General features: G+C 34.7%; 1 pseudogene; it reads left to right on the top strand.

Moving 5' to 3' along the window:
* Positions 1-2,447: 2,447 nt before the first annotated feature.
* Positions 2,448-6,657, top strand: LOC107563385 (protein FAM150B-like; annotated as a pseudogene).
* The last annotated feature ends 2,456 nt before the right edge of the window (positions 6,658-9,113 follow it).

Raw genomic sequence — 9,113 nt, 5'->3', positions numbered from 1 at the left:
TTTACTTGATTTGTGGTTGTATGCAGTTAGATTATCTTACTTTTTATCTCACAAGACCTATAGGGGGCAATATGCATACAAGTAAGAGTACATGTACAAGATACATATATGTATCGTTTAATGGTTTGATTGTTCTATCTATCTCCTGTTCAATACCTTCTTAAATTAGAATAAATTCAAATTCAATTCATCTTAAATTAGAATAAATTCACATTTAATTCATTTATAATAGGCTATTCAGTAACAGGTTCCCATTGTGACAAATACCATAGTCTGTGACCGGGGCATGTTGTCACAAAAGGTTGAGGCATGTAAATTAACTATATTTTTCCTGGGTAGAAATAAGAACTACCCTAAAAATGACTGGCCAAAAGTGAAACTAGAATAAAAAATAAAAAAAACTCTGGGAAAACAAAAAAACATGTGCTGCATAAAGTATGCCTACTACTTAATTCTCTTGCATTGTTTTAATTCAGTAAAGTATTTATAAAGGAAGAACATTTTAAGCACATACTTGTAGCACAATAGCCATTCTCATACATATTACATATTGAATACATATTCAACTAATTCTAAAAAATGTGACAGCTAGCCCCAGTCTTTCCAAATATACACTCTAGGTAAACATAACAAAAGCTTTCAAAACATTGAGTCTGTTTTCGGAATATTTACAATGTTTGGAAGGGCATTTTGTAGAAAATTAGTGGGTTGAAAAAAATATCTACATTGAAAAACAAATTGTAGAAACAGTTTTTACTCAGAAATTGCAAGTCAATTTCCCAATTAATTGCAAAGAAACGGCAAGTAGCACATTGAATTAAATATGAAATTTTGATGTACTAGCATGTTATTTTCTTGTAAAATGTATTTCATTTAACATTGAAAAATAATTTTTAGAGTATATGCACATTTAGTAGGAAACAAAAATAACTTTACAAACCAAACATAAATGGAATGCAGATTTGAACCAATGAAAATATCAAAGCTGAGATGTGACTCAAAAATCTTGTGGTTTCAAGGTCTTTACAGTGCTACAGTGCACACAATAGTGCATCTGTAAGATGTAGTCAGTAAACAACACAGAATACTTGACACATGTAGGGCGACAGCTTGACAGCTTGCCACTACTTGTGTTGTTATCTTAGTTGTACCCGCTCATGTGGTGCATTATCTCAAGTTTAGTAAGACGCTTAGATAACTAGGGGCAGCTTTGAAGAACATTTTAACCACAGATGATAAAATAAGGGAGGCAGGAACATTTCATTCACAAGTACAGTATGGCTAATTTGTGAAGAGACAATGAGAGAGAGAGAGAGAGAGAGAGAGAAGAGGATGGGGCAAAGTGAAGGTGGGGCAGAAGAATAAAGACTGCAGGATTAAAAGATAGAGGGTCTGTGGGCGATAAAAGAGAGGAAAAGTGGGCTATTAAAAAAATGCAACAATGCATCATTTATTGGCACAAAGACAGGAACAACTGTGTGGCCACTGATGTGAGAGTGAATTACACTCTTCTGTTCTTTAAAAATGCTTTTATCATTATTTTATAGCTTTCCATTTCATTCATTTAACCTGTCACAATTTATAATTTCTACTCATTTTTATGAGTTTTAATTGCACTGAACTCATAACTGCATGCTGCCACTTTGGAACAACTTGGATATAATTAAAACATTTATGAATGCAGTTATATTTACATCTATTCATTTAGCAGACACTTTTATCCAAAGCGACTTATAAATGAAAAACATCATAAGCAATTTATCATAAGACGCAAGCAATAAAGTTTTTAAAGTTACGTTTTCTAGTTCAGTGGGTTTATTGTGCAAGGCAAAACATAATTCATGATCAAGTTAAAGGGATAGTTTACCCAAAAATTTAAAAAAGTCAATTTATTTCATGTTTGCTCCAATTTGTCTTTCCTTCTCTCTCTCTTTTTTTTAAAGGTTTCACCTGTTTTTGTCAATGTGGTCCAAAATAACAGTACAACAGTATATTAAAAAAGTCATCATTTACTTCATGTTGTTCCAATTTGTATGTATGTCTTTCTTTCTTTTTTAATTAAAAATAAAAATGTTTCAACTGTTTTTGTGAATGAGGTCCAAAACAACAGTACAACAGTAAATACATAAATATGGCTAAATAAATAAGTAAATAAATAAATACTTGATTTATCTTTTTTTCCTTCCACAGAAGAAATAAAGTCATACAGGTTTGGAACTACAACAGGGTGATTAAACGATGACAGAATTGTAATTTTATAAAATCTCTATAAGGTACTGTATGTTTACCTTGTGAACATTTCATAACACTTATCATTCAAACTAACGCAATCACACTGTGTGGCACTGTTGAGCTGTGCCTCAACACCGCATTACGTTATCCCAGAGAAATCCATGCAACATGATTAATAATAGTTTCCAAGGTATATAATCCTGATTATCATCAGCTATGGACATGGAAGCGAGCAGCAGAATGGTGTGCAACCCTTATTTAAACCGTTTGCGAGCCAGAGAGGAGGGGAATGAAATATGAGTGATTTTTTTTCTATACTCAAAGGGAGTGGTATAATGTCGAGATTGAGAACGAAACCAATATTGGAGAAGGCCTCAGTCTTCTCATAGACGCTGCTGTGGATAAGTCTCCAGGAGATTCTGCCTTCCCACTCCAGCTCTAACCATGATGGTTTCTGATGATATTTTGCGCTGAAATACAAAACTGCAGCATCCTCTTTGGGGAAACTTCAAAGATAAAGGAGCAAAGAAGCACAGCGCGCACGTATTTCATAAGAAGATACAAAGAGGCATTAGGACAGAGAAAACACTTCTGGTGAGAATCTTTCCACTCGTGCCAAATTGGACCACCGGAAGATGCGCGATTCGAGACGGTGATCCAACAGAATTAAAATGCATTTTTTAAGGAGTGCTCTTAACGCGTTTCTAATTAAAGACATGCCGGGGTAATCCACATGGGACAGCTCCTTACGTCTGCAACTGACAATAAAAAGTGAGGAACCCATGCCGGATGATCTGAAGCAACTTTACGCAGCGGAGGGGGGAAATAAATAAATAAAAAGCTGCGGACTTTCGTCAATTTCCACCCACTTTGAGTCAACACGATCAACAGATGACCACGGCTGTCTTTAAACATATAAAAGAGACTCGCTCTCCTTCTGTCATGGTGCGCTAGAGCCTGTGGAAGTACCTTTGGAGAAGCGACGCCAGCGGAGTCTATTTGATGTGTTTTGCGTTAACATTATTACATTTTAAATACGCGGGAAGGCTGTCAAACAAGTGTAAACTAAATCTGCATTGAAGAGAAACAGGTAATTCGTTACTTTTTCAAACAAACACTTGTTTCCAAAGCGTCTTTGCGCAAGAGTGTAAAAGTGGAGAAAACTCGGGATTCTTGCGTGGATCTGTGATGCTGTGATTGCTTAGAGATATCGGACAGTGCCTGAAGCTGCATTTACTTGTTTTTAAGTGAATCGAAAACTTATTTATTGCACGTTACAACTTAATATTAAAAGAAGGGAGATAGTAATGCGTAATATGTGTATTAGCTGAATATTATTAAACTTAACAACAAACCTTCAGCATTTGTATGTAGGCTATGCAGTTGACAAAAATACTTGTGGGAAGTTAATTTTACAATTAATTTCAAAGCAGCAGCAAGTAACTCTTTGAATCAAACGTGAATTTTTGACGTAAAAAACCGAAATCGTTTTTTTTAAAAAACATCCTCCTATAATCGGTTTAATTTATGATTTGGATTTTTTATTTTATTATTATTATTATTTTTTTTTTCAATGTATTACCGGAAAGATCCTCAAAATATTTGTAATTTTAAAATGTTTAAAATTGAGAAACTTAAAAGACGTGCATGTACATTCATACACATATCAACCTCAAATCTATCCCCAGAAATTATATTTCAACTACATATTAATGCCGTATTTGAAGCAGATTTATATGAATCAATGAATCAAGTATTGGCACTGAGCACTGAAATGATCTTGTTGTGTTTGCAGGGCTATACGACTGGACGCAGGGCAGAGGGGCTCTCGTTGCCCACCTTTCAGCATGAGTGCAGTGCGCACACCTATCTTCATAGGGCTCCTTTTGCTGATCCTCACCACCGGCTACTGCAGACCGAGAGACAGGGACGACACCAGTCTGCTGGATCTCCTAAGGGACAGAGGGAGACTAGCACAGGAGCATCACAGTGAGGAAAACACACAGCATCCCCCCAAGAACGCCGAGCACTCGGTGGAAACAAAAGACGTTAATAAAGTTACAAAGTCATATCAGCATGAACGCATTCTTGGTAAGCATCACCACATTCAATCACTGACAAAATGAGATAAGGAGAACTGCTTCATACTTGAATACAATAGTGGTTGTTTGATCTGTTGGGTGGCATTACATATCTTGTGACCAATATACATATGAATAATCACATTTTTGTACAACAATTTACAAGTTGAGAAATTTCTCAATTTTTAACAGAGGTCTTTCCGAGAGATATTCCACAGAAGGAGAAGATTTTAAAACATTTAACAGGTGAGCAAGTGTCAGCATCTCTATGCACGTTCTTCATTATGTTTGCAAATCAAAAGCAACTTAAAATCGGTCTTTTTGTGTATTTGCAGGGCCGCTTTATTTTAGCCCCAAATGCAGCAAACACTTTTATAAACTGTATCATAATACCAGGGACTGCACAATACCAGCCTGTAAGTGCCACCTCATTGAATACCATTAGCATGACTTTATAAGCGATGGGAGTGTGAGAAATATTTAACATTTAAATGTTCTTTGCCATGTATTCAAGTGAATAATTATGCATGCACATTTTTTATTTGGATGTTTTTACACTATTTTGATTATGATTTTCTATGGTGCATGACTTAAATCTGTCTAACTCGGTTTTGTTTTCTTCTAGATTATAAAAGATGTGCCCGGCTTCTTACAAGGCTAGCAGGGAGCCAGCGGTGCTCAGAGGGATAGATGTCGCAGGTGAATAGTTAACATAATGTATGCAGAGATTTAATAGTAAACTTGTTTCCGCTGTGTGATATATTACTGCTAAAAAGTTTGCTATGGAAATATTTGCCCAGAACACACAATAAGTGATCAAATGTCTGGTTTTTATTTTCAAGGACACAGTCATCCCACCGTTCTTGCTACTACATTCTAAAAAAAGAACTTGATAGATAGTTTCTGGTTACACACAGTGTGTACAGAAGTATTAAACGTAACTCTACATAAGAAATATTACACCTAACTGTTTTATGACCTTTCTAATATTACGGAGTACCCAGATTAGCTTTTACTTCACCTGATTGGAATGAAAGGGTTTTCATGTTTTGGCTAAAAGGCTGTTTTGGTGGAGTTTCTAGTGCAGAGGTTAAATAGTTAAGTTAGTCTTAATGCTGTACTGTTCCTCTAATTAAACAAAAATATAAGAAAAGCAAAAACAGGTGGCACCCGTACATGTCAAAATATAATCTGGGATCACATTCTCAATTGACTGTAAATGGCATGTTAACCATTTGAAGTTAAGAGCCACACTTATAGACAATGGCCCTTTTCTTAATGACACTGCTTTAGTTCTCAATGTAACATTAAACCTTCAGTCCTTTCAGCATCTGTGTTGCACAATTTGCTCTTCTGTGGTGCTTTGTACCCACACTATTGTGCCTTTGAGGAGCAGAAACTATATAATCACAAGGTTTATTTGAGATCTTTTCGTCCTCTGCCTAGTAAAAACTTGCATTTATAATTGCTTTGTATACTAAAATAATAACAATTGCCAGTATTTTACGAATAGAAATGTTAAAATATATAAAAAAAATATACATAAAAATATAAACATGAGATATCTAGGTGGATAATAATACTTCTTCTTCTTAAATAAATAAATAAATAACATCAGCACTTTCTAATGCCCCCTTTTATTTTTGCATGCATCAGTTCTCCATCATGAATTTCTAGTATGTATTTTAGACATTTTACCAGCATCCCATAGGGTTTTTAATAAGGTTTATTGTGTTAGAAGTCATTTTTGTTCATGTCAATCATTTTGTTTCCCTTTACAGATTTCAACAGACCTGAAGAATTAAACAGAACCAAGAAAAGTGCCTGGGAGAAAAACAGGGAAATGAAATGAATTCTGAACAATCATATTTATCATGTGAACATAGCTATTTTTGCAATGAAATAGAACTCCTCTTTTGACCTTTTCTTCTCACATACAGCTTGTGAGTCTAGTGAGTTGACAAAACTGATGTTAGAACCAAGTTTACTGGCAATGGTCATGGTGAAAATGAAGAAGACAATGTTTTATGGGAAAAACAAACACAAAAAAGTCCTGCTGCCAAATGATAAACTCTGGGTGTCACATTCAACTGCATATATTCGAAGTTGAATTTGCCTTCACAGGTTGTGTGTCCAGTAGTTTTTGGTTGAAGAAGAATTTAGATGTTGTTTTGCAGATGTTCAAAGGTGTTTACTGGCTGAACGCAGCCTTTGGTCCAATATTCCTGACAACCTCAAAGTCACATTCCTCAAAGCCAGAGCTAAATCCTTTGATTGAATTATGAAATGCATGATATTTTCTTGCCTTTTTTGTCTTTACAAGACATGTCTTGGCAGTGATGAACGCTGGTTGCAGTTTATTCTGTGAAAAAATGAATTGCATTTTGCTAATATTGAATGTCTTATATTATGTATTTATACATTCAAGCTATTAAATATTGCTATTGTCAAATGTATAAACATCTAAGTTAGAGTTCAGTTTGTAAATATTGTAAATATATACAGTATATATATATATAACATATGACCTTTAAATAAACATGTTTGTTATATAATGTTTAAAGGGTGTTGAATTTTAAGTTATTTATTTCTAATAAATGCTATATTCTATTGCTGCTTTTCATAGTTTCCCACTCCATTTAGGCTGTAAATCCATCCTTTGAGAGTTAAGGGTGTGGGAAAGCAGTACCCTGCTCTTAGCTGATGTCATAACAGCACATTTAAGTGTCAGCCTTCTGAAATAATGTTTGCATTGGCATTCTACTCAGGATAAAAAGCAAAAAAGAAAACATTTCAAATTGTTAAGGAAAAACAGGGGGATTTTTTTGTGTTTGTCGGCAAATTTTGTTAGTGTCCATTAAGCAGAGGAAGTATATCATTTCATCATTACAGCTAGTTAGAGTCCAATCTAACTTACTGTGTTCAAATCAGTCAGTCCATATGTATATACATTCTATAGTCTATATAAGTCTATAGTTTGGTATTAAGCAGCAGCAGCCCATCAACTTGACTTAGAAGTTAATGTATGTCATAAGTATGCTGTCTATTAGTGAACCATGGTAAAACCCTCTATTATCTCTGGTTTACTATTACAGAGTTCTCCTACTTGATTTGTCTAGACATGCTATTGACACTTGTGCTCAAGCTTAAGAACAAACATTTACAGGAGATACAATGAAAGATTAATTTCAGAAAAGTTTATGAAATGCCCTACCTTTCTACATGAACATTATAGTTCAAACATCCCATAAAATAAAGGCAGAATCACTACATTTCAGTAGATGAAGAGAATTCTTGTTTTGCCAAAAGCGTGTACCAGTGTACCATCTAGCATCCAAGTTTACTGCATAAACTTTCTGTTGTTAAGTTCAGCCATATTGCAAGCAATTATATCAGTCTGCTGAGGTAATGCCTGTGTATCTCTTTCTTGCTTGCTTAGGAACTCCCACTAGTTACCTGATGCCAACACTGTGGTTTAGCTGGTCTGACTATAATTTTGGGCTGCGGCCAAGTAAGAGTAAGAGTACAAAGCAACAAATGGTACATCTACCATTATGACTGAAACTGACCATCAAGAGAAGAATATAAAGACTTTGGAATATCTTTAACTTAATAATGTAGGAAATTGAATGCACACAGGTTATAAGGATTTGGAATTTGTCACAGGCATACGGTGTTAACAGCCACTGGTGGCATAAAGTGACACGGATGGCCAGAGAGCAGTAATTTAAAACCAAAGATCAGGAACAAAACTGGCCAAATCTGACCTGATGATTATAAATGAACCGTTCAAAATTTGGTGACTCATACCTCCACGTCAGCTTAACCGCATGCAATGAATGTGACACAAGCAACTGAGAAACAGCACTGCAATATGAGTTTGCTTTATAATCTAGTCTAAAATTTTGAGAAGTTGAGATATTCATCATGAAACTCATTCCATATTACAAAAAATATCATGTATCAAATATATTTATATTAATATGTTTTTGATGTTTTACCATATGCGATGTGAAAATCATCATCATATTGAAATTGTTAAATTAGGCTAATATTTATGATTTTCCCCCAAATAAATGCATTCTAGGAATTTTAGGCTTATGTCTTTAGAAAGACATTTTGTGCTTTGTCATTTACAAAGTTGAAGGACAATTCTTCGAGACAGCTCTAATAGAAGCCAAAACCACACTGGGAGGCCAAATTTCAAGTTGTCTGGATAGGTGTTCCACAAAATGCCATTCTAGGCTTAATGCTCATTCCCCTTTCCCACTTCAGTTGGTAATATGCTGGAAAAAGTTCCCGGAAAAGTGACATGAAGCATTCAAAGAACTCCATAAGCTGATTAGAGGACCTTTGTTGAGCACATGATCTGAGAATGTTCAAAGTAACAATGTATCTGCCAATGAAAGCTCCTCAAGCGTCTATAGCATCAGAGCTGAAGGATGCATATAAGATTAGAGATAAGATATATGCCCATCCTTGGCTTTATAAACAACACCCTGCCATTAACTCCACCAAACTGTTTGGCAAAACATGCTTTGTTAATGACAAACCTTCGAAGCTTCTTCAGTCGAATGTCTTGGGAGAAATCTGTACGAAAGTTTACAATAAACTATTTTCCAGTCTTATTGTGTCAGATTCAAATGATCATGTTACAGTTATATTACATGTTACAGGACTAAACAAAAATGCCAATCAATCACTTAATACATGTCAGTTTAAAACATTTAATTCTTAATTAACATGTAATTATTTTAATAATTTAGACATAATTGTGTAAATTGAAAAATTCAGATTACT

This window comes from Sinocyclocheilus grahami, unplaced genomic scaffold, assembly GCF_001515645.1.
Source record: "Sinocyclocheilus grahami isolate Dianchi unplaced genomic scaffold, SAMN03320097.WGS_v1.1 scaffold871.1, whole genome shotgun sequence".
Taxonomy (NCBI): domain Eukaryota; kingdom Metazoa; phylum Chordata; class Actinopteri; order Cypriniformes; family Cyprinidae; genus Sinocyclocheilus; species Sinocyclocheilus grahami.
Note: the sequence above shows the minus strand (reverse complement) of the source record. Positions and strands in the feature narration are given on the sequence as shown.